Here is a 24520-nt window from a genome sequence, read left to right on the forward strand (position 1 = left end):
GCTGCGATTTTTAATCTTTCCATGCGGTTTTTAACTCTTTTGCTACGGTTTCCCATCTATCTATTATTGCGGTTTCCAACATATTCCCGCGGTTATATTACATTATATCACAACATTATTTATTAATTATATATCTTAATAAATATTTACATTAATTATTGCTAATAATGTTATAAATATAAGCTTCACAAGAAAAAAAAATTATAAATAAAATAAATATTCTAAGTATCAATAATTTAAAAAAAATACGAAATTAAAAAAAAAAAAAGGAATGCGGGCCGGATTTGTGCCTTGCTCGGCAGGCCCACTGCCGAGCGGGCCTCGCTCGGCAATTCAACCGCCGAGCGAAGCCCAAATCAGTAAATATTTATTTTTAAAAAATAATTTTGTAAATATTTATTTTTAAAAAATAATTTTGTAAATATTTATTTTTAAAAAATTATTTTGGAAAAAAACCCACCTTCGGTCTATCCACCTTCTTAAATCACAGTAAAAATTGTCTTTGAAAAGGAAAGTTTGGAACGTCTTACAATTCTGCATCTCCTATGCTGTTTGTTAATTTATTTTTATACTTTTTCGGAGTTTTATCCATTTGAATTTCGTTACGTAATTTTTTTTGCTTTCTGGAAATATCCACATGAGGCCATGTAGGCGGGCCTGGACACATGAACAAGCTCGTGATCTCGGGCCTTTGCGGGCCTCGGCAAGCCCATAAGTCCATGTGGGCCCGGCTTGCCTGTCCAGGCCCATGTATGGAGCGATTCCATGCAACCAGACTTCGTTTTAGTCTCAAGGACAGTGAGACTTTCCCGCTGAAGCGGTGCCGTAGCAGCAAAGATAGCTACGGATCCCCAGTCACTCCATCGACATAGGAATCGCAGCTGACTTGAGAAGAAACACATGCGATAGTAGTAATAATAATAACAACAACAATAAAAGAATGACTCCTTTTACACCATGGACATATATGCAAGGAAGGTAGTGGCATAATTGGTATTAATGTGGCAATGGTGTCAAAATAACTCAAGACACGGATTAAGGGTAGGATTGTAAAAAAAAAAAAAAATTCTATCAATTCAGTCATAAACTTTTTTCTGTTTACCAATGAAGCAATACATATTTTACATTTTGTGTCATTTCAGTCAATTCAATTAATTTTGATTGGAAATAGGCGACGTGGGAGGGCTGGCGCTAATCGAGATAATTTTAAGTAACGTTTTTTATACTTTAATTTTTTAATTTTTTTTCTTTTCATTGTCCTTTTTTCTTTTCTTTCTCTTTCTTTTAATATATAAAAATTAAAATATTATTAAAAATTGGTTATATTGATTGAATTGGCACAAATGCGAAAGATTTATGACTCAATCGGTAGAAAAAAGAAGTTTAAGACTAAATTAACAAAATTGCAATATGTCAAAGACTTTTTTGGTAATTTTACCCTAGATTAACACACAAATTTAAACTAATAGCTTTCTTAGAATACGCATTTGCAATCTTCTAAGCTTGCAAATTAATGTTTGTTATATTTTGTAATTAACTCATCGTCCTCAAGACACCCTCCATTAGTAAAAACACTTTGACCCAATAGCAACAATTTGTATCGTTTCACTATATTCATATCATTTCATTCAAATCAATTGGAGAAATTTTCTAATCAATACAAAATTAATTATACGAGTTGCGGTTTAGTTCTAAACTTTTGAATTATGATAATTTAATCTTTAATCTTTTCTTGAAATTTTAATGTAGTCCTTCTCGTGAAATTTTGCCGGGACCGATTAGGTAAACTTTCCCATATCAACTCGTGTCATCATCAAAATGATTACATATTTATTGTTTGACCCGTAATGGATGAAAGTATGTCGATTCTTACTATGGCACATGGCCACCGTCAAAGAATTAAGCAAAAAGATCATCTCCCTTGACGCTAAACAAATAAAAGTGACCGCTGCTCTAATCTTCGTGATGTTAGTACTGAAATTGGGTGAGGAGCAAAGACTCTCTCTCTCTCTCTCTCTCTGAGTATTAATAAGCGAAAAAAATATTCAATTAATCTTATATACACTATATGTATGTCATTCAGTTCTAAACTTTTCAATCTTGCCAATTTAATCCTAAAACTTTGCGCGAAATTTAAGCGTAGTTACCACCCACCTAGGTGGCGCCGCTGGTTTGCGCACTCTTCCTCTTGCAAAAGGTCGAGTGTTTGAATCCCGGAGGCGTTGCAAGGTGACTTAATCGGTGGCACGTGTATGGTGGCTAGCACGTGTTGCCCCCGGGGTTTACCCCCCGGCTGCCGGCCGTGTGGGGGTTCCCCGGGTCACCAAAAAAAAAAAAAAACAATTTAAACGTAGTCTTTTCGGCCAATTTCTACTTAAAATCGTCAACATGGCGATATGCCACGTTTGATGGCCGGAGATGACCGAACCGCCACATCAGCAATTTTAGGTGAAGATTGATGGTAATGAACACATTTGGATTTTGAGTAAAGTCTTATGACTACATTGGTAAAATCGAAATTTTTGAGACTGAAGTAGCATGCGTATAATAGGCTTAGAACTGATTAAATAATTTTTCCATGTATTCATCACAAACATAACAAGCGAAATTAGGGTTTAGGTTTTTATGGTTCCTGTAATTACATTTTCACCTAACATCGTATTTACAACACATACGGTCTGGAAAAAAAATCACTCATTGCGCTGCTCTCCACAGACCAGCAGAAAGAAAAAAAAAACTCTCTACTCTCAGAAGACGACATGCCGAAATAGCTCAAACTGAAGTTTCCAATAGAAGCGAGGAGAGATTCGACAAGTAAAATGGGAGATTGAGTATGGAAATTCTATATAGGACTTGGAAACTATCATAATATCTTTCATGGGGGACTAACATTTGTTCCCACTTCGTTCAGAATCCTTGTACTGTATAGCTGCAAAAGGGTGATCTAGGCCTAGATTTTTCCTCAGAAAAATGGAACTCAAGGATATGGTAAGAATAACTACAATGTTATACATCCATCTTTCTCTTTATTCCTGAGGGAACACCATAACCTACTGGTGACGCACCGGTCAAGAACGGCAGAGTGCAAGCTTCACGAGCCTAACCCATCAACGATCCAACGATCAGTCTATTGTAACAAGTATCTGAACATATCCCGGTATCGGAAAGTTCCGGCGATTTCTTTTTGGATGGCTTCTTTCTGGGATTACCTCCGTTGTTCTTTAAATCGATTGACTTGAGTTCATCTGCCAAGGAACTACAGGGAGAGCAACCAGTGGAATTTGACCTTTCCTTCAACCATGCATCCAGCATGGCCTTGCCAAACCGGTCGATATCCTTGCCGGTCACTTCCCATAGATTGGCGACAATGATAGGAGAATCGGCTAAGAGGTAGGACAATGACGTACCTTCAGGAACGTATGCCCCATTAAGAAGCAGAGAACTGCTACTACTCACCATTAGAAGAATAGCGGCACAAGTGTCCAGCTTCTGAATCTCGTGACGTGGAATATATTGCGATCTTGTGTCAGAAATTCCCGATATAACATTTAAGTGGCATGTTGAACATGTAGTGGGTCGAAATTCAGAGTGAGGCAAGGAAATTTACCATGGCAGTTGCTACTACATGTTCAACATGTATAATGCTGCATTGGGATATCTCGGGCTCTGGCTCTGATCCTGGTAACCAAACTGAGCACTCCCTTGCAGCTGTTGTGGCGGCAGCGGAGGCGAGCTCCATTGACCACTACTAGCATTGATGCCTCTGTTCTGAGGGTGAAAGTCCTGATTTTGATGCACCCCTTCATCTGGGTTCCGGTTGAAAGCCCAGAAATCAGTCGGCGGAGGCGTCGGTTGTTGTGGAGCAGGAGGAGGAGGAGGATATTCATTCGGCACCGCGCACGTGCTGAGGGCTTTCGAGAGTTCGTCTAGGGTTCGGCAGCGACTGGCGGCCAAATGGGCGGTGACGGAGTCATTCCAAGAGAGGGACCTCATGCAGAAGAGAGGAGAGAGCGCCGGGCGCCGTCTCACGAGTGAAGACGCCATGCTTGCCGCCGTCTGTCAAACGACAAGGGAAGCAACGAAAGACACAGTGGTGTCAGAAAGCTCACGCCGACACAGTGATCGCTGATAAAACTCGACCAATTAGAGAGAGAGAGAGAGAGAGAGGAACCTTGATCTTCGAAAGGGCCAAGCGAGATGGTGCGAAAAAAGCTCCAATCCCTTGGAAGCGAAGCTTGGGAGCTTTCCGAGCTTTGACGACGACGCCCCGAGACCAGCCGAGGGTTTCTCGACTTCTATTGCTGGTATCTCTTTATTATTTGCAAATTTTCATTCCATTTTTTATTCTTTCCCCCCTTCAGTAAATTTCGTCCACTTGTCATTTAAAAAATCTTTTATAGACATCTCTAAATTTTGAATTTTTTTTTTCCAATTTTTAATTCGCACTTTAGGTCTGTTGCCTTCCCTAATTTATCATCATTCTTCGTGGATGAATCATCCAACTACCAGATGTGGTGCCAAAAAAAAATAATAAAAAAGATGTGGTGCCAAAAAAAATGAGTCGAGTCCCGGCTAGCATCGCGATTCGATCTCTCCCATATCTGTTTGGACCGAAAAGAGGGGCTTTGTGGTGTTGGGATGAAGAGCGAGGGATGAAAAAGAGTTAACATAATTAGTTTGTGAAAGTGCCGTCGGAGTATTTCTGATAGGAATTCGGGAACAAAATCATATTAAAAAATCTCAGAAGGCATGCTTGATCTCTCGTTCATAAGTTAACTGGGAATTGATCTTGTTCTCTTAACGATGATCGTGGCATGCCGAAACTAATTATTATATTGAAATGATTTATATGTCTAACTCGAGAGGCTGCCCAAGCTAAATTGGCCGCGACATGTTGCAACAATATCATTTTTCTATGATCTATCAACCAAAGGCCAGCCTTTGTGCCTCAATGGGTATCGCATGAGCTTATTCTTGGTGATGAAGATTTTGGCGTTGCAAATGATATTAGAACTGGTTTCCCAAACTACATGGACAGATGACAAAAGGAGATTCGTTGCCACATTTCCGACGAGAAGAGAAATCGTCCTTGGTTTGCTAAGATCGGGAAAAACCTAGTAGACGAAAAAAGTACTTTCAAGGGAGCGCAGTTGGCTCCTAATGCTATGTTTGTTAGGAAGAGCATAAAGTGACTGGAGATTTGCCAACAAATAATAAGGATGTCGCGGAAATTGGTGAGGAAGAACATCATGATCGGATCTCTCTATCTCTAGTACCAACCAACGTGGGTTGAAATGTGGGTTTTGGTGATGTTGGAATGAAGAGTGAGAGACGGAGAATGGTTGATGCAACTAGTTTGTAGGAGAGACTTAAGGCATTTGCGCTCAAAATTTTAAGGATGTAATTATTATCGTATAGCATCTTTAAAGGTGAATCTTGGCTCGTGCATGGACTGTTCAGGAGCTAATGCACTCTACAAATAATGGCCACCATAGTTCGAAATCTGTTATTTTGCTGAAGTGATATGTTTGTCTCGCTGGAGAGATTAAATGCTCGAATTGAATTGTTCGTCGGCATCGAACCGGAGATCTGGATCTGAAACTCGTAGTTTTTCTCCTCTTTAAATCAAAGCTGCTTCTCTCTCTCTCTCTTTCTCTGGTTCTTTCCCTTTGTTGGATCTGACGTTATCCGTAATCCTCCGCATTGATTCGAGGCTCATCGCTTCGAAGATGTGCTCGCTACTACGATCGTTTCCTCATCTCCGTGTTCTTCCTCTGGTTGATGCAGATCCGCCATGGATTTTATGAAGGTTTTCGACCAGACGATTCGAGAATTGTCATCTTCGATTCCGCTCATCTTTTTGTCTTCTTTTTGCGGTTAAACCGCTGCCGTTGATGCGAATTCTGTCGTCCGCGAAGCTGGATTTGGCGCAATGCCATCTTCATTCTGTCGGTTGATTCTGTTTTCCTTTTGAGCAGAAAGAGAGGTGAATCTGAAGGTCCCTCATATCGAACAGAAGGTACGTGGCGTAATCTTTTGTGGAGCATATCGTTTTGCGAGCAGAAGATTTTTCTAGATTTTCTTCGACCTAGGCGGCTGAGCTTGGATGACGAATGTTTAAAACTTCATGTGTTTGGGGATGCAAACGTTGGTGTCGATGGTGCTCAGTGCGTAGATTTAACCCTCAACATGGAGAACGGAATGCACGGGTGCTCCCGAAAATTGAATTAAGTGCAGCAGTTGGAATTCGTAGCTTACTTACCCTTGAGAGTTGCAAGTTGGGTGCTTTAGTTTTTCATTTAAGCATCATTACCGTTCCTAATTTGCTGAGACTAGCTTTGTCCTTCAGTGGCATGCTTGTGAAATTAGTGATGCCATATGGCGTTTATGTCTCTCTTAAACCTGATATTTAAGTATTGCACGGTTGTTTTCCTTAACGCTAATGGCATTATCACATATTCATGCAGCTGTTGGTTGAGCTTTTTTCTTCCTTGCTTGTCTTCAGACCTTATTTCATAAGTTAAAAATTCATCGAGGGTTCTGTAGAAGCAGCGAGTCAAGTCCTAGGATGCTACATGGTCTGGCTTATAGCCCGAACAGCAGAAAAAGCAGCAAAATGTTCTGGGCTTGGGCCAAGATTCAACTTTTCGACAGGTTTCTCGACAATGAGCTTCATCCTTTGTAGAGGCCACTCCTGGCCCACAAATTGTATTTCCTACAATTTTTAACCATAGCATCCACAAGATGCTGAGACGAAGAGCGCATTAGAAAGGTGCCAGGATCTAACTAATTGTCCATCGTGCGTTCAGTTTATTTCTGTCCTCTGCTAAGAGCATGGCTTCTCACACAGTATCCTATTACCTAAGAGTTTCTTCTGCTGTGAAATCACCAAACATCCTGTTCACTTATTAGTGGAATGTGTATTAAAAGTCATTGAATCAACATTGTAAACCTTTTTAGCAGGATGGAATTGATTGTGCGTCAGTAAGCATTTATTGGCCCATTACAACATCAAGTTGGCGTATGCATACATATGTTGACTCATTATTCCATCGGCATTGGTGAAAAAGTTCTGCATTGGGAGAGATTGCACAAGCTACTAAGAAATTGTAATTCTTCATGCCTTGTAATATTTAAAGCTCTTCGAGCATAGTTTAACAGATGATGGTTGGTGGAAGAGAACTTTTTTGTTCTTCTAGTAATTATTGATCGCAATAATTTAACTTAAGGAATTATTTTTTTTATCAACTATACCAGCACGGAATGTCAGATGGTGATGAATGTTCTTTGGACGAGATTGCGTGAGACTGGAAAGGATTGGCGTTATGTATACAAGGGAGAATCATCACTACCGTGAAAGTTTTTACATACCTTATGGACTTCCAAGCCAGGGTTAACATTTTTGTTGGCTGAATCTTCACTTTTTCCCATTGGCTCCATCTCCTTTAAAAAAAACTTGGAACTTAAATTTGATGCAACCATGCAATGTAGAAAGCAACATTACTTGAAGAAGACATTAATGGCAGCAGTTTTGATTTACGCCAGTCACGTTAAGCAACCAGTACACTGTCCAAGTTAACTTCGTTGAGCTCTGAAAAAGCACCTCAGAAAGTCATTCAACAGGAAAAAAAGTTGCACGAACCTTCTATCTTTTGGACGATTCCCCATCTCAATCCTAACTCTGAGAATACTAAATACCAGCAGAAATCCATCAAATAACTTAGGAGGATGGGGTGACAAAATGGACAAATGCAAGCCCTAGTTCCCCACACGATGCATCTAGCAGTCTCCAAAAAATGCAGAATAAACAAAAGCTCATCCAAAACAGTTTTATCTGTAATATTTAAACCTGGAATCAGAGGCAAAGATGGCCAATCAGTATAATTGTTGTTGTTGATGCAAAAACATCAATAATACAGAGCATTGCAAACTGCCAGATACCGCAAGGATCGAGCATTCAGTTTCTCCATCATCTTGCGATAGATGTAAACAAGAAATCGAACATCATCTGTAGCTGCACATGTCATCATTTCAGACGGTGGTCTGTATGTCCAGAACTTGGTCTCTTGTAAATGAAACACGCACATCAGTGAAAGGAAAAATAATATTTTGCATTGAGCACATTGTGCACTTATGTAAAAGGAGCACATTAGTAGTCATGAACAATGGCTATAATGACCTTCGCGAATTGCTGACGTCAATCGAGATCGATTGGATTGAAGCTCTAGCATCTGAATGGAATTGGGCCATTGTACGGATCCGTATCAAGACAGCTGTCGGCCAAAGTGTTAAGTTATCCCAATAGATTCCACATGTTGATTGGCAACTACTGTATTTCACAAGTTCACTTTTCATTTCTTTTATCCCACCTAGATCTTTTTGCAATTGAGCTAATTGTCCCTTGAGCATTGCTCCCTCTTTCTTTGGAAGTCGATTAGATTATTTTGTTCCTTCTTAAGATCTTTTCACTTCTGTTCCTGTAGTGAACCCTTTTTTTCCAACATGCAAATTTATGTATTTGTTGAAACTGGAGTTATCTTTGAACTGGCCACGTACTTTGAGCTAATGAACCATACTAAAAAAATATCATCTCTTGATTGGTTTCTGCTTAAGAAATCCATAATGTAACTCAGCAGATAGTATGTGAGTATGCCAGGGGGTCAGATCTAGTGTGAGATGATAGTTAGCATTCAACATTCTCTTTGGCAGAATTTGGAAAGGATAGACACTGCTGCTGAGTTAATTAACAACTAATAATTCCCTTTTGCAGAGGGAAAATTGTGATTGCCACTACATTTGTAGAGTTTAAGGCAGACGAGAGTAAACCATAGAGTTCTGTTCCAGAGCACTTTTGTCGATCCTACAACATGCAAAAAAGTATGTCCACCAACCAAAAGTAAGAGCCACAGCGATAACGGAAGATGGACTATACCACCACAACGTGGATCTGCAAGAAGGCTGACAAAAGATATGTAATCATGGGGCAATTGCTTCCTTCCTTCTTGCTCCTCTCTAAGGATGTAAGCAATCTGCTTAAATTGAAACAATTTGTTATTCCCAATAATTTTTTAAACTTAAGGAAGCACTCCTGAATCAATTGCTGCATCAAGTTGCATAAACGAAAGACAACGCCTACCATAAGACTAAAATTTCATACAAAATGCTCACCTGAGTATCCACAACATTATTCAATTTGATGCCGAATTGGAAGTACAAAGCCTACAAAATAAAATGTCCAAGCACAAGAACTGTGTGTCATAATGTATGTCAGAGTGGCTGAGATGCAAAAGCAAATAAAATCAGTTAGAGACCTCACTATCTCATTTGCAGTCATGAATAACTATGGTGACATATGTAGACTCAAGTGCAGGCTTGCATGCCTTCATGAGCATCTCACCTCCCTAAGTGGCATCAACCAAATATAAAGCATCTGGAAAAGCTAGCTGCAGATTCCACGGTACTTGAATCATCAGAAAAAAAAATGCTAATTTTCAATAAAATGAGTTGGGTGGGACTATTGGAAACTCTTCTTGATTACAAGCACGAAAACGTGAACAGAAAGAGTCTAAGGAAGCAACACAGCATGGAAAATATGATCCAATTGCTTCTAGACAGCATATATGAACTGGTCACAGAAAATTATTCCTGCAGCGAACAAGACCTACCACATTACTTCATACATTTACTTAGGATAAAATCAGATGATCTGTGTATGTACACACACATATCATTCTCTCGGTCTGCCACGGAATATTGAAATTAGATAACCTACTAGCTGAACATTAACATAACCTGAGCCTAATTGCTTCATTTTAGTTTAATTATGTGACTCTATCTGTGTAAACCATCTGTCCTGTATATTATGCCTATCTATTGTTCTAATACAGGTGATAGGCCGTCTATAGCAAAGCGAAAGTGTTAGTGGTGTCATATTTACACCTTATCAAAAAGGCGAAAAGGCAAATCGTGTGGTTGATGTTTGATGGTAATCATTACCCTATGTATGATGGATGATGCTGAATGTCTTAATGAAACGTCAACATCGTTGAAAATGAGTACATACCTGCATGATACAAAGCTTGCCATAGCAACATAGGTCAACACCCTCACAATCAAAACCAATCACTAATTGCCTATCTGAAGAGGGTTCTAGAAATTCAGCTGATTGCACAGGTAACAAAGTGAATGGGAACCAATGGAAGTTGAGCTCCGTCTTCTACAGGTTTTTCACCTACAGGATGTGAACAAATTCAATGAAATAGATCTTAACGTACAAATGACACGTGACAAGGAATTCCAATTAGGTAATGCAATTGATATACCTACAACAAGCAGATTATGATACCAGGTGAGAAATAAACACTTTTTATTACAAAGTAGTAAAGAAAGAATCAGCACTTGAAGCAACTAAATTCGACAACATAAAAGATGAAAAAAGCATTCAACATTACCCTAAAAGCTGTAGATGCGTGAAGAACAAAGAAAATATAGACATGCTAGATAGGCAACAGTTCTGTTAAAGGCTTATGGAAAGGCAAAAGAAAGTATATCATTCTATGCGTTAATGTATCCAACATAAGTCCACAGGGTTATACGCTCTTCAAATACACATAGTCTCCCTCCACCAATTATTTTAAGCCTTTGAATTCTTATTCGGCTTGCACGTGAGATGGGGTGCCAACATATGGTTTCCTTCCACCAATTACTATGTATTGATAATTTATCCACCTTTATACCTCAATGAAATGCAGACTCTTAGAAGCCAAAGAAATATATGGAAAGAGTTGCTTTTACACAGACAAGTGAAAAACGAAGTAAATCCCACTGTCTTGCTTATAAGATAGTCGAAACAAGATGAAAATTTACTTTCTATTACAAATACCTCACCTATACAATATACGATCTGTATATTTACATAATTTTTTTTTTTTACATCAATCAGCCTTCAAGTTCAAGGTAAGTCCCAATGCACCATTACCATAGCCAGCTTCTAGAATAACTTTTCCCATTGCCCGTCTACAAGCACAATTCCACAATACTAACACAAAATCACCAAGTCACAGGCAGCTAGAATTAGCCAACCGGATTTAAGCAGCGGTTTCAGCGCTCAGCAGATTAGGTTTTACACTCAAGAGCTCCGTCGCGAGCAATTTTCTTGCGATCTGACAACTACCACACCGCATCGCATTTTCCTTTCCAGCACCTCACAAGAATCAGCCAGGAAAGAAACGAAGAACATCCAACCTCGCAACTCGATAACGAAGGGTTCAACTCAAGAGCTCAACGCCCGAAATCGAGACGAAGATCCAGCCAGATGATTCGCGAAAGCAGCGAATTCAGAGAATGATCGGAGACGGGTTTCCCAGAGTCCGGAGGCAGAGGAACCTGCGTCTGGGCCAGAGAAGGTGTGGAAGACGCCATTTTCCTCTCTCTAGCAAGCTGATCAAATCTTGCTTCGAATTGAAAATTGAGTTGGTAACAGGGCAACTGTTTTCCAAGCTCGTTACAGTTTGTGAATCTCTCTCTGTTTTATGCAGTTTGTGAATCTCTCTCTGTTTTATGAGCAACAGCCAAGGGAAAAAAAACTGGGGCTGGGTTCCGGTGCGGCACGTACTAGATTTGCGTACAGTAACCGCCAGTCCTGTGATCGCACGTTACATGTTCTCGGGATAGGTTTAAGCTAGGATTTGGTTGTTCCGCTCGAAATTTCCTAAAAATTTAATCGCTTAAAATAATTAATTTACGAAAAATATTTTGATTATTGACAATAACTTATATCTAAATATGTTTATGTAAGATTGAGGTATTTTTCATTCGTTCGTTTTTATAAGTGATAGAAGCGATCTTTTTAAAGAAAATATCATGTAATCATTTATTTCCCCAAATAAATGCACCTGCAATGATTTACAAAACAAAATTATATAATCTTTATTTATTATGCAATCTTTAAAAATAAAAATGATTATGAAGAAAGTAGGAAAGACATTAAGAAGTCATATTTGTAAAATGTTGTATATGGTAGTGTATCTTGGGAATGTTGAAGAAAAGAGCATCTAATCAAGAGATGGTAGACGAAAAAAAAAAATATGAAGTTTGAATAAAGTATCATCGACCAAAAAAAAAAATCAAGAGATGATAGATAAAATTTTCATGAAAAAATAAGACAATACTTACGGGGGAAAATTAAAAATGTTTGATAAAGGGTAGGAAATATGGAAAATTCCAAATAAGGGGTTTTCGTGGCTTGTCCATTTGATGTACAAGGATGGTGGACTCCAAGGATGCTGTCCTTATTTTAAAATGCCGATATTCACACGTCCTATCTTAAATAATGGCTTGAAACAGATTTTATATCAGTCTAAAAAGAAAAAGGTCCGACTTTCACCGGTGGAAAGGCATTTCATCCTCTTTCCTTCAATGGATATTGCGAGGCTAGTGGAGATCACCAAACTCATCTCAACCGACTCGCCCAAAAATTGGAGCGCTCAAGAAGAGATTTGGGCCGCTCGCCTCACGTGCACCCACTTGCACTTCGGTATGTCGGCGCCGGAGATCTTCAGGAGAGTTTGGCCGTGTCTTTTTTTACCTCCTATGTGGATAAAACGGGCGTAGAATGGCTATCTCCTCTTGCGTTCCCTGTGCGTGCGCGATGAAGAAGAACATAGCAGAAGGCTTCTGTTCTTGCTTCTGAAAATGGAGTTGGTCAACCAGGTTGACTGGGTTGGGTCAACCCGACCCAGTCGACCCGGTTTGGCATTGTCCTTCAAATTCGGTACTCAAATGTCCAAAAATCACGGAATTGATTTTAAAATCAGATTCTAGGACATGGATTTCATTTAATAATGTGACTTTTGTGAAAAAATTGTTCATATTTTTGTAAAAACCCCAATTTTAGTTTTAACCAGAAAAAGAAATTCACAATATACAAACACTAAATTGCGAAATCGATCCAAACTAACCCCACCAATGGATTTAGAAAGCTAAAAAACCTCTGGGTAAATGTTCATTTGTGCATGGGTACATGTCTAGAATGCCCAATTTCATTTTAATTGAAAACCAGGGACTAAATTGAAAGAATTTTATGCAATTAAGTCCAATTCATGCACTTGTGCAATTTCTCCAAACTTAACGACTAAAATGAAATGCATGATATCAAATTCCAATGTCATGACTCTAAAAATGCAAGAATTACAAAATAAAATGATTCCAACGATAATTTTTTGATCAATTCAAGCCTCTGCTCAATAAAGAGACAAATAGTCCTGAATTGAACTTTTGAAGTTTTAAGAGGTCAAAATGAAAAGGAAATCAAATTAAAAATATTGACTATTTGTGTATATTTTTGCGACCTCAAATGCTATGTTAATTGATTTTTCAATTATTTTTCTACTTTCAAAAAGTATGAAAAATTATTTTTTGTACAAAAATGATTCCCTAGGCTTGGACAAATTCCCAAAGTTGATTTTGTAATTATTTTTTTAAAATAAACCGATTAAAATTTAGGTGCCAATAAGTACATCTTCTTCGAGGACCAAAATAGTCACATGCTCATTGGCTGGCCAAAGATTCTTATTTGAGATAATTTGGCTTCTTCATGCTGTTATGTGAAAAAATAAGGATATTTCAGTTCTTTGTTTAAAATTTTCCCTAGAAAATATATATAGAGGCATTTATTCTTCTAATTCGAACAGATAGCAAGAAATTGGATAGAATAATTTCATTTTTTACGTAAGTCCTTTTTCCCAATCTAAATTTGTTGTTTTCCGTAGTTCATAGAAAACGGTTCGACTAGTTTTTGTCATCCAAAACTTGTAATACATGTGTTTGCCTTCGATTGGGACGAAAAATTCAATAATCGAGTGACATGGAGTATGGGCATAGATGACTAGTTACTCATTCAAACAATAGGTAAACTCTCTCATTGGCTCATCATCAAGTCTGGCTCGACTGACCACGTAGGGAATGTGAAGCTATACGCGTATACGCTGAATAGACGCCAAGCACACTTGGCACTTGATTGCAGGTGGATATGCGGGAGGCAACATCCCGACCGTCTATCCGTAGGAAAACAATTTGTTTAGGACATCCGACAATTTCATAAATTTCTCACGGATCCCGTTTGTTGTTCACTAAAAAAAGGACAAAAAAGAAACGATTTAAAACTGAAAATTACAAAAAGCTGGACTATTGTTAGTAAATTTCACATAAGTATCGGCCAATCAAATGGACTGAATTGGCACAATTACAAAATGTGTAGGGAAAAGAAAAGTGTATAACTAAATTGACATAGTGGCAGTAGGTTTAAGAATTTTTTTTAGTAGTTTTCCCAATAAAATGCCTTCATGTAAATGAATGTACCATAGATGTTGTGTTTAACCTCGAATAAACTATGACTATGGGATTAAACCGGGTCGAACTAGCTTATTATTTCAGTCATTATAATACGGTCAAATTTGCCTCGGTGAAAACGTGCAATGCGCGTAATTTTTAAGATGAGCATCACATCATCATCATTATCATCATCATCATCATCATTATTATTATTAAGCGTGCGGTGGGACTTTTCATTGAAGTTTAAAAATCGTATGTGTGGCACAACTTGACGGATGCACGTACTTAAACCATTACAAATGGCTAAAAATCGTAAGCGCTGCATAACTTGACGGAATACACGCGTACTTAAACCATTAGAAATAGTTACAAACGGTTACCCCATTCGAAATTCAAACCATTTCTCCCCACCCAACCTCGAAATTCGCAACCCCTCAACGTTCCAAAACCAAACCCGTCGCCCATTTCTACACAGAGAGAGATCGAACGCCGGAGGCGAAAACGATGCCGGTCGATCATCCAAGAGGAAGAACCCCCGCTAGCCCCGAACCCCCACCTCTTCTGCATGTCCCCATCCAGTACCCACAGGTGCGGGAGATGTACAAGAAGGCCGAGTCCTCCTTACGGACCGCCGAGGAGGTTGACCTCTCCTAGGACCTCTGCTACTACGACTCCCTCTCCGCCGACGAGCGCCACTTCGTCACCCACGTCCTCTCCTTCTTCCCCACCTCCGACAGCGTCGTCCTTGAAGGAGGTCTAGCTCTCCGAGGCGCGTGCCTTCTACGGCTTCTAGATCGCCATCGAGAACATCCACTCCGAGATGTATAGCCTCCTCCTCGAGACCTACATCGAGGACTCCGCCGAGAAGGACCGCCTCTTCGGTGCCGTCGCCCACAAGGCGGAGTGGGCTCTCCGCTAGATTGACGGCGCCGAGTCCTTCACCGAGCGCCTCCTCGCCTTCGCCTGTGTCGAGGACGTCTTCTTCTCCGACCGCTTCCGCGCCATCTTCTGGCTCAAGAAGCGGGGGCTCACCTTCTCGAACAAGCTCCTCTCGCGGGACGAGGGCCTCCACTACGACTTTGCCTACATGCTCTACTCGCTGCCGAGGAGGAAGCCAAGCGAGGAGCCTGTGAGGGGGATTGTGCGAGAGGCCGTGGACATCGAGAGGGAGTTCATCTGCGACGCGCTCCCGTGAGCGCGCGGGTGGGGATGATCCACGACCCGATGGGCCCGTACATTGAATTCGTCGCCGACCAGCTCCCGGCGCCCTCGGGTATAGGAAGATGTACGGCGCGGCGAACCCATTCGACTGGATGGAGAGCTCACTGCGGGGGAAGAGGCGGGCGATGGTGGGCCCCCCTTTGCCACCTGTCACCATCTCACTTTTGAGGATACTTGGTGATTCGCAATAACCGTAATAGAAAAAAGCGACGGGTAGACGTAGAGAGAGAGAGAGAGAGAGAGAGAGAGAGAGAGAGAGAGAGAGAGAGAGATTCCCCCCTGCGGTCGTTAGATAGAAATACCCCCGCGTGCTCGCACAACACACTTTCCCCGCCCTAAGAATGCACTCCTTCCTCTCTCCCCACCCTCGGAATACACTCCTTCCCCTCGAGTTTTTCCTATCAATGACCTTCGCTGGTCTCCTCCTCTTTCGCCTTGTCCATTCATCCCCCGCTCTTCGGGGGGACCCCGATCTCACCCCATCGGCGGCCCTCCATGGGGGAAGAAATCGGCCTTATCTGGAACAGGGAAAAGAAGGCCGACAGAGAAAGTTCAAGACTCCTCCGAGGCCGGAGGAGCCCGAGCCCCTGCAGAAGGAGCTGGATTGTGCGGACGGAGTCTCTGCCGAGGAGAAGAAGAAGGATAGGGATGTAAGAAATAGACTCAAGATTTGAGAATGAGTTTCGCTCATCCTTAACTCTAGGATAGCATTTGTATTTATAGAGTTTTCCTAGAAGGATCAATTCAAAGTATTTTGAATTAGTCCGTTACAATATTAACTACAGAATATAGCCACATTAATGGACTAATTCAAAATTAGTACGTTACGGTATTAACTACAACGTTATAGTATTAAATACGGATGTTACAATATTAACTATAGAATAATTTTGAATTGTCAATTACATATTAACTGCATTCCTTAATAGGCCCCCACAAGTTGAAGGAGGTCTTCTAAATGATCTTCAACTTGGATTTGAGCAGATCATGGCGACAACGTGTAAGAGGCTTGGTGAAGATATCTGCTATTTGGTCACGTGTGGATATGAAGCGAACCTCAAGTTTGCATTGTGACACTAAATGGCGGACAAAGTGAAAATCTACCTCGATATGCTTTGTTCTAGCATGAAAAATTGGATTCACCGTAAGATACGTTGCCCTTAGGTTGTCGCACCAAAGGATAGGGGATTTTGAGTGAGAGATGCCCAATTCTTATAACAACGATTGTAGCCATACCACTTCTGCCGTGGCATTTGCCAATGCTCAATACTCGGATTCGATTGAGGAACGTGCAATGGTATGTTGCTTCTTAGCCGACCAAGAAATCATATTTTGGCCCATATAAATTGCATAACCTCCTATTGATCGTCTATCGGTGGGGCAACCCGCTTGATCCGCATCACTGTATGCATGGAGTTCTATGGAGGATTGAGAAGCGATAAGTAGCCATGCGAAATGGTTTCCTTTAAATAGCGTAGGATGCGTTTCACCGCACTCCAATGGTCTTCTGTTGGTTCTTTCAAGAACTGGCGGACTTTATTTACCGCATAGGAAATATCTGGGCGAGTAAGGGTAGCATACTGAAGAGCTCTTACGGTGCTCCTGTATAAACCGGCATCTTCAAGTGGCTTACCCCGATTGATTAAACTGGTATTTGTAGCCATGGGTATGTGAACCTATTTAACACCGTCCATTACGGTTCTATGGAGGAGATCTGTAACATACTTTTGTTGTGACAAGAGGAGCCCGGATGGATGTTTGAGCACCTCAATTCCCGGGAAATAATTAAGGTCACCCAAGTCCCGTATGAAGAACTCTTTATTCAAGCGTTCGATAGTGTCTTCAATAAATGCTGGGTTTGATCCTGTAATAACAATGTCATCGACATAGATAAGCATGTAAATGGAGAAATCAGGCCGATGTAGTATGAAGAGGGAAGTATCTATTTTTGATATGATAAATCCCAGTGTTTCTAAAAAGATGTTCAATCGGTGGAACCAAGCCCGCGGTGCTTGCTTCAATCTGTATAAGGATTTTTGTAGCTTGCATATATGGTTTGGCTTTTCTTTGTCAATGAAGCCCTAAGGTTGGGCCATGTAGACTTCTTCAGTCAAGTTACCATTTAAAAACGCATTGCTAACATCCAATTGCCGGAGTTTCCACTTCCTTGTCACTGCCAATGAAATAACTGTACGGACGATGGTTGCTTTAATGACGGGACTAAACGTTTCCGTGTAGTCAATACCTTCCTGGCGATTGTAGCCCTTGGCCACTAAACGGGCTTTGTACCGATCTATTGAGCCAAGCGCACGTATCTTGACTCGATAAATCCATTTGGAGCCCACAATATTTGTTTTGGGATTTGGTGGAATCAAAATCCATGTTCCATTACATAACGAAGCATTAAATTCTTGAAGCATCGCCTCCCTCCATTTTTCATATTTATTAGCTTCGGTGAAGCACCGTGGCTCTTCTTTAGAACTCTTTTCAATCAAGCTCATATCTGGTAATGGATATTTCTTGTTAGGCTTTGGGTTCTGACGTAGTCGCATTGGATGGGTCCTCGGTGCTTGATAAGCCGGTTGTGGAGGTATTAGAATAGCTTGCGGTGGGGAGGCATCTGAAAGATTCTCGTTAGAACCCGTACCATCATTAGACAGACTAGAAACCAACGTGTTAGATGTTGAAGCAGTATTAGTATTTGATAATGTCGGTGCTTGTTTTTCAAAGATAGGTGGGGCGGTGCTACATGATGGCGTAGAAGGCAGGATATTACCATTAGCACCATGGTTCGCGTGGGAGGACACACCGGTCGTGGAGATCGTCGGCCAAGGATATGATGGTGAGAGTATTTTTGAAGGATGTGAACCAAATGTAGCGAAAGGAAAAATATTTTCAATAAAATGTGTCTTGCAATGTACATGCATCCAGTTTTGTAATCTAAACAACGGTAACCAACGTGCAATGGGCTATATCCTAAGAACACACATTGAGTAGAACGGAGTGAAAATTTATGTGAATTGTATGGCCTTAATAAAGGGAAAACAGCACAACCAAATATTTTCAAAAACTTATATTCCGGTTGTTGATTAAAAAGTGTTTGAAAAGGGGAGATATTATTTAAAATCGGTGTTGGTAATCCGTTAATAAGATAAATGGTAGTTTCAAAAGCAGAAGGCCAATACTTAAGAAGAAGAGATGCATGAGCCAATAATGTAAGGCCAGTATCAACAATATGACGAATTTTTCTCTCAGCTGCTCCATTCTGCTCATGAGTGTGTTGACAAGCTACACGATGGATAATTCCATTGTTAGAAAAAATTTTATTTAGGGTTCCGTATTCACCACCCCAATTAGACTGTACAGCTTTGATGGATTTTTGAAATTGTTTCTCAGCCATAGTCTTGAATTTTTTGAAAATGGAAGGGACCATAGATCGATTTTGAATAGGATAGTACCAAGTATATTTGGAGAAATCATCAACAAATATAACAAAGTACTTATAACTAGAAATGGAATTAATTGGAACAGGTCCCCATACATAAGTAAATACTAAATCGAGAGGCACTTTACTAATGCTATGAGTTGGAGGTAGATGTGTTTTATGAGATTTTCCTAACAAACAAGAAGCACATTTATTGAAATCAACTGTAGAAAATGGCAAATTATTTGAATGAATCAACGAGCGCACTTTGCTTTGTTGGGGATGACCCATTCGGGGCATGCCAAGTAGTGGCGATGGCGGAAGAGTCAAGTGAGATGGTGTTGGCAGATGGAGATGATGCGTAAAGACCTGACAATCGGTATAGTCCATCCTTAAGCGAACCTTGGAGCAATGGTGTTTCGGTCTGCAAATCCTTCACAACAAAGTGAAATAGATGAAACTCAAAGAAGCGGTTGTTATCACGTGTAAAATTGTGAACAGAAAGCAAATTACGAGTAATGGTAGAGACATGAAGGATATTCGAGAAATTAAAAGATTTGTTGGTATGAATTTTTAGAGTGGAAGAACCGACATTAACAATGTCTAAATGTACTCCATTACCTACACGAAGAGATTCGTTACGGTTATGTGGTGCGTAGATCCGCAAATTGGCAATGTCGGGCGTCACATGGTGAGTGGCTGCAGTATCCGGAAACCAATCTCGCTGCGATGGAGTAGGAAAAATTCCAACCATGTTAGCAATAGGCTGAATTGCAGTATTTTTAGACTGTGAATACCTGAAAGAACATCTTGCGGCAGTATGATTATATTTCTGACAAATTTGGCATCGATCTTTTCTATTTTTAGATTGATTGCCTGGGTTACCATAATTGCGATGGTTGCCTTGACCACGATATTGCAGATTTTGAGTGGTAGAAAGTTGAAAATTGGAAATCGATTGTGGTTGAATAGGAGGGGTGGATGATGGAGGAGTGTAAGCGGTAACATTTGCCTCTATAAGCCTGTGGCGAGACTTCATTCGAAGCTCATGATTGAGGAGCAATCAATGGAGTTCGGGAAATGTTATCGGATCGGGTTTTGTAGCCAAGGCAGCAACAATGTTAGAAAAATCAGAACCAAGATTACGGAAGACAATGGCATTTAATTCTTCACTCCCAAGAGGGCGATTGGCAGCAGCTAATTGATCTGAAATATATTTTACCTCGCGGAGATAAGTTGAGATAGACTTGTCACCTTTAGATGTATTCTGGAGTTGCATATGAAGTTGAAGAATGCTTGTATGTGATAGAGATCCGAAGGCGGTTTGTAGAGCCTTTCGGACATCGGCAATGATATCTAATCCAACCACATAGGGTAAAACATCGGGTGAAAGAGAAGATATCATCAAACTAAAAACAAGTTGGTCTTTTGGAATCCATTCATCATATGTAGGGTTTGGTGCTGCAATAGTGGAGTCCGTAGGGGTGATGGTTCGAGTGGGCCGGATAATGGTGCCGTCAAGGTATCCCATTAAGGATTGGCTACGAAGCAATGGAAACAACCGAGTTTTCCACAATAGAAAATTATCACTGGAAAGTTTAAGGCTAAGGTGGTGTTGCACAACCGAGTGGAGGTGGAAGATGACATTGTGAATATGAGAGATGGAAAAATGATAGAGAATAAATAGCGTCGCTATTGTCAAGGATCCTACCGGTCGTTTGATACCATGTAAGAAATAGACTCAAGGTTTGAGAATGAGTTTCGCTTATCCTTAACTCTAGGATAGCGTTTGTATTTATAGAATTTTCCTAGAAGGACTAATTCAAAGTATTTTGAATTAGTCCGTTACAATATTAACTACAAAATATAACTACATTAATGGACTAATTCAAAATTAGTCCGTTACAATATTAACTACGGACGTTACAATATTAACTACGGAATAATTTTGAATTGTCCGTTACATATTTAACTACATTCCTTAACAAAGGAGAAAAGGAAGATGTAGACGGCGGAGAGAAAAAAGAAGGAGCTGGAGGTAAAGAGCAAGAAGAAGGAGGAGGAGAAGATGAAAAAAAAGGAGATAAAGAAGCGCAAGGAGGAGGAGGAGGAGAAGAAAGCGAGAGGAGAAAAGAAGCGCGAGGAGAAGGAGAAGGCTGAGATGGAGAAGCATCGGGATGGAAAAGAGACACCATAATCGGCCGCTGAAAACATACCATCTCGATCTGGTCCGAACGTTTTTTGCTCTCGTTAGTTTCGATTTCCGCATTTGATGAATCGCAGCGTTGAATTTTCTTTTCTTCTTCCTCTTTCTTTCGTTTTTTTTTTTCGCTCTGTCCATCATCCCCCCTCCCACAAATGCCAATGCGGAAGACCTCTGTCTGGTCCGAACTTTTTTTGATGTCATTAGTTTCGATTTCCGCATTTCTTGAATCGCAGCGTTGAATTTTCTTTTCTTCTTCTTTCTTTCTTCCTTTTTTTTTTTTGTGCTCGAGAGCATTGCTCTCACCGGCCGCAATGGCGGCCCTGCTCATCTGCCTGGCGGTGGCGCAAAGCCCCGCCCGTCACTAGCCCATACCCCGTCCAAGTCACCCTCCGTCTCGTGCTCCCTCGGAGAGTTGTTGGCACAGGTGGTACAGCTGGAATGGTGCATCCTTCCACGGGTTATATGGTAACGAGAACGGTAGCAGTAGCTCCAATTGTCACGAATTCCATAGTAAGTTATCTTGGTTCCGATGGGGGTGTTTTCAGGCAATGAATTATCCGCAAACGTTTGGAAGGATTTGTGGCCCATCAAAAGGCATAGACAAAGGGAGTTCTTCCGCTTTGGTATAGATATTTTGCTTAAGCTCGATTTACCGGGTACAAGGAGATTTCTCAATGCATTTTAAGATCTAGAACCTCATTACTAGCACGGTAGCAACGAACGAACGAAGAAACAAACGCGATGCCAATTTCCTCTGCAATGGACGCCGATGCCATAGGCCTATTGCCTCTACAAGAGCAACCGAACAAGCGAGTATTCCTCAACATCGTCTTTTCGAGTTACCGCCATTTTCAGATAGAACTAATATTACCAATCTAGCGCGCTTACCATTGCTTCTAGATCCCGCATGTTGATCAGTACTTATTTCACCGTCGCAGAATGCAAAGAAAACTATACTTTCCTTTAAGAACAGAGGTCCGAACATGGCCGGGACCCCCGTGGCTCGCCGCATCCACACATGAATAGCGACTAATATCGAGCACTTCCGAGCATAATCACAAGCTTATAGGACCCTCTAAATTTTGTGAAAATGGTTAATTTGATTCAAAATCACTTGGCACTACCGAAGACAATTAAGCATGTTAGCGCGCCTATCTTTATAGCTCCACTAATGTGTTAGCAGCCCGTAGCTCTCTCTATGCACCGAAGTAGAGCTGGGAGGCTAAATTTGTTACGCCCCAACTCTCGAGCTCGCGACATCCCTACCTTACTCGCCTTATGTCATGAATGATAGCGTCCCAGGAAAGCTATCGACCTATGAAATTACGGCGCATGCGGAACGTGCAACACTCCCAAACAACAAGATCAACGGGGATAGTTCAGTAGGAAAAACATCACAGTCATTTCACAAAAGACAGTTTCATTTAAAAAGCTAGATTGGAAGAATCTTAACCCTCTTGAGCTACAAAAGACTTATACAACCCCATTCTTCGGGGTGGCTAACTAAGACATTAAAAAGACATATGGTCGGGTACGGTTAAACCCTCATCTACTCCCAAAAATCCTACAATAATTCTCGCCTTAATGTCCACGGGCTCCATCACTACCTATGTGACATTTTGAATTTCCAACCATTTTGAGGTCTATGAATGAGAAATGCTCTATCGATGTATTTCGGTTATATTCCACTCGGATCCGATCAATCTTGAGTTATCTAACTAAAAAGGGGAAGGCTAACGTGCGACAAGGTACGTTGACCTAGGAAACTAGAATAGGAATTGGCCTTCTGACCATAAGGATTTTAGAGGGGATGTTTAGAGCCAATACAGGTCGATCTAAGAACGATTATGGAATCCATTGCTAGTATTGTACGATTTGCGAAATTTTCCTGAATCGATTTACGAAGATTGAGATCTATGGAGCTAGTGATAAACCCTTGCAATTACATGACAACCAAAATGGCCATGACTAGAGTATGCCTAAGAGTGATGAAAATCATTGAGTCGATACGCGTAACATCACCGCAAAAGCCACCCGTCGGTTTGGGATAAATTGGAGTTACATTGGATAGAAAATGAATCGGAAAATGGAATCTTAAAATTGGGAAAATAGAAATGAAGAATTCCAACATTAGATATACGTTGGATGTCGCCTCATCGAGAGTAATTTTCAGTAGATAAAAGTGAAATGACCGTTTTGCCCCTCAAGCATTATTCTTGTTCTAAGTTCATCAAAGGGCATTTTGGTCATTTTCACTTTGCTTCAGCCAAAAATGTGAAGATAAGAAGGGTCAATGCTGGTCAATACAATTGTGGATAACTATTAACATGAGACAAGTGTCATTAGAGAGCATGGTCGGCATTAATGTGACCTTGACCTTACTATTCACATAATTGAATTTTTTTTTATATAAAACCAAGTCTTCTTCAGCCTTCCTCCTTATTCAAATTCACAAGCACTTCATCTCCATGCTCCATTTCCATCATCTCCTTCATCTTCAAGGTTTTTCAGCAAAAACAGAAAACTTTTTCAGCCGACCACTTTACGGCCGTTCCGTTTGGTCTGTACAACGGCACCCTCTAGTGGTCTTTTGGCCACCCCTGACCACCCACTTGAAGTTCAATGTGTCCCGACAACCTTCAATTGGAATCATGTCATTTGAAGCTCCCAGTTGAAAGAACCAAGATGAGGGAGAAAACTGGACAGATTTGGAGCTAGCTGAGGGTAAGTGGCTGTTCTCCCCCTTAGAAACTTCTTTTGTTTCCAAATTTTCGGTTGTAACTTCTAGACTTATAGGGCTGTGTATGGATGATTTAGGGACACTTAGTGATTAAGGAAAAATTTGAGTTATAATGATTGGATTATAGTGTTTCTGCTGGACATATCTTGGACAGTTTGTGCATTTTGTTTGGTTAAGTTGATTGGGGGCTCAAAATGAGTGGTTATGCTGCCAAATTTTCAGTGGACCCCTAAGACATATAGAATAAGGTTCCCACAAGTTCAATTAGTGTTAAATTAGAGATTTGAATTGGATTTTGGGTGAGACAACACAGGATCGGTTTTGCCCTGTTTTTGCCTTATTGTACCAAAGCTGTTCATGGGTTGTACAAGGAATATTTTGGCTCGGAATTAGAATATGAGACATCCTAATACATTGTGGAAGGTGTTATGAGGGAGTATATGAATTAAATTAAAATTTGGAAGTGAATTCATGGCTAATTTGTGCTTGAAACTCAAGGAAACAAACTGTCCTGTTTTTGGACAGAATATACCATGGACTTGAGGGACTACAAATGGTGTCGTTTTGCTGTGATTTTGTCGGTTGGATGTTTTAGGAT

General features: G+C 40.5%; 1 protein-coding gene and 2 pseudogenes across 1 annotated transcript in view; 2 read left to right on the forward strand and 1 right to left on the reverse strand.

Moving 5' to 3' along the window:
* Positions 1-24520, forward strand: part of LOC115750563 (protein FAR-RED ELONGATED HYPOCOTYL 3) — an 874908-nt gene that overhangs the window by 176890 nt on the left and 673498 nt on the right. The gene's annotated exons all lie outside the window — the stretch shown is intronic.
* On the reverse strand, positions 7446-11517 carry LOC115750557 (annotated as a pseudogene).
* On the forward strand, positions 14475-15743 carry LOC115750590 (annotated as a pseudogene).

Source organism: Rhodamnia argentea, chromosome 10 (assembly GCF_020921035.1).
Source record: "Rhodamnia argentea isolate NSW1041297 chromosome 10, ASM2092103v1, whole genome shotgun sequence".
NCBI classification, from domain to species: Eukaryota; Viridiplantae; Streptophyta; class Magnoliopsida; order Myrtales; family Myrtaceae; genus Rhodamnia; species Rhodamnia argentea.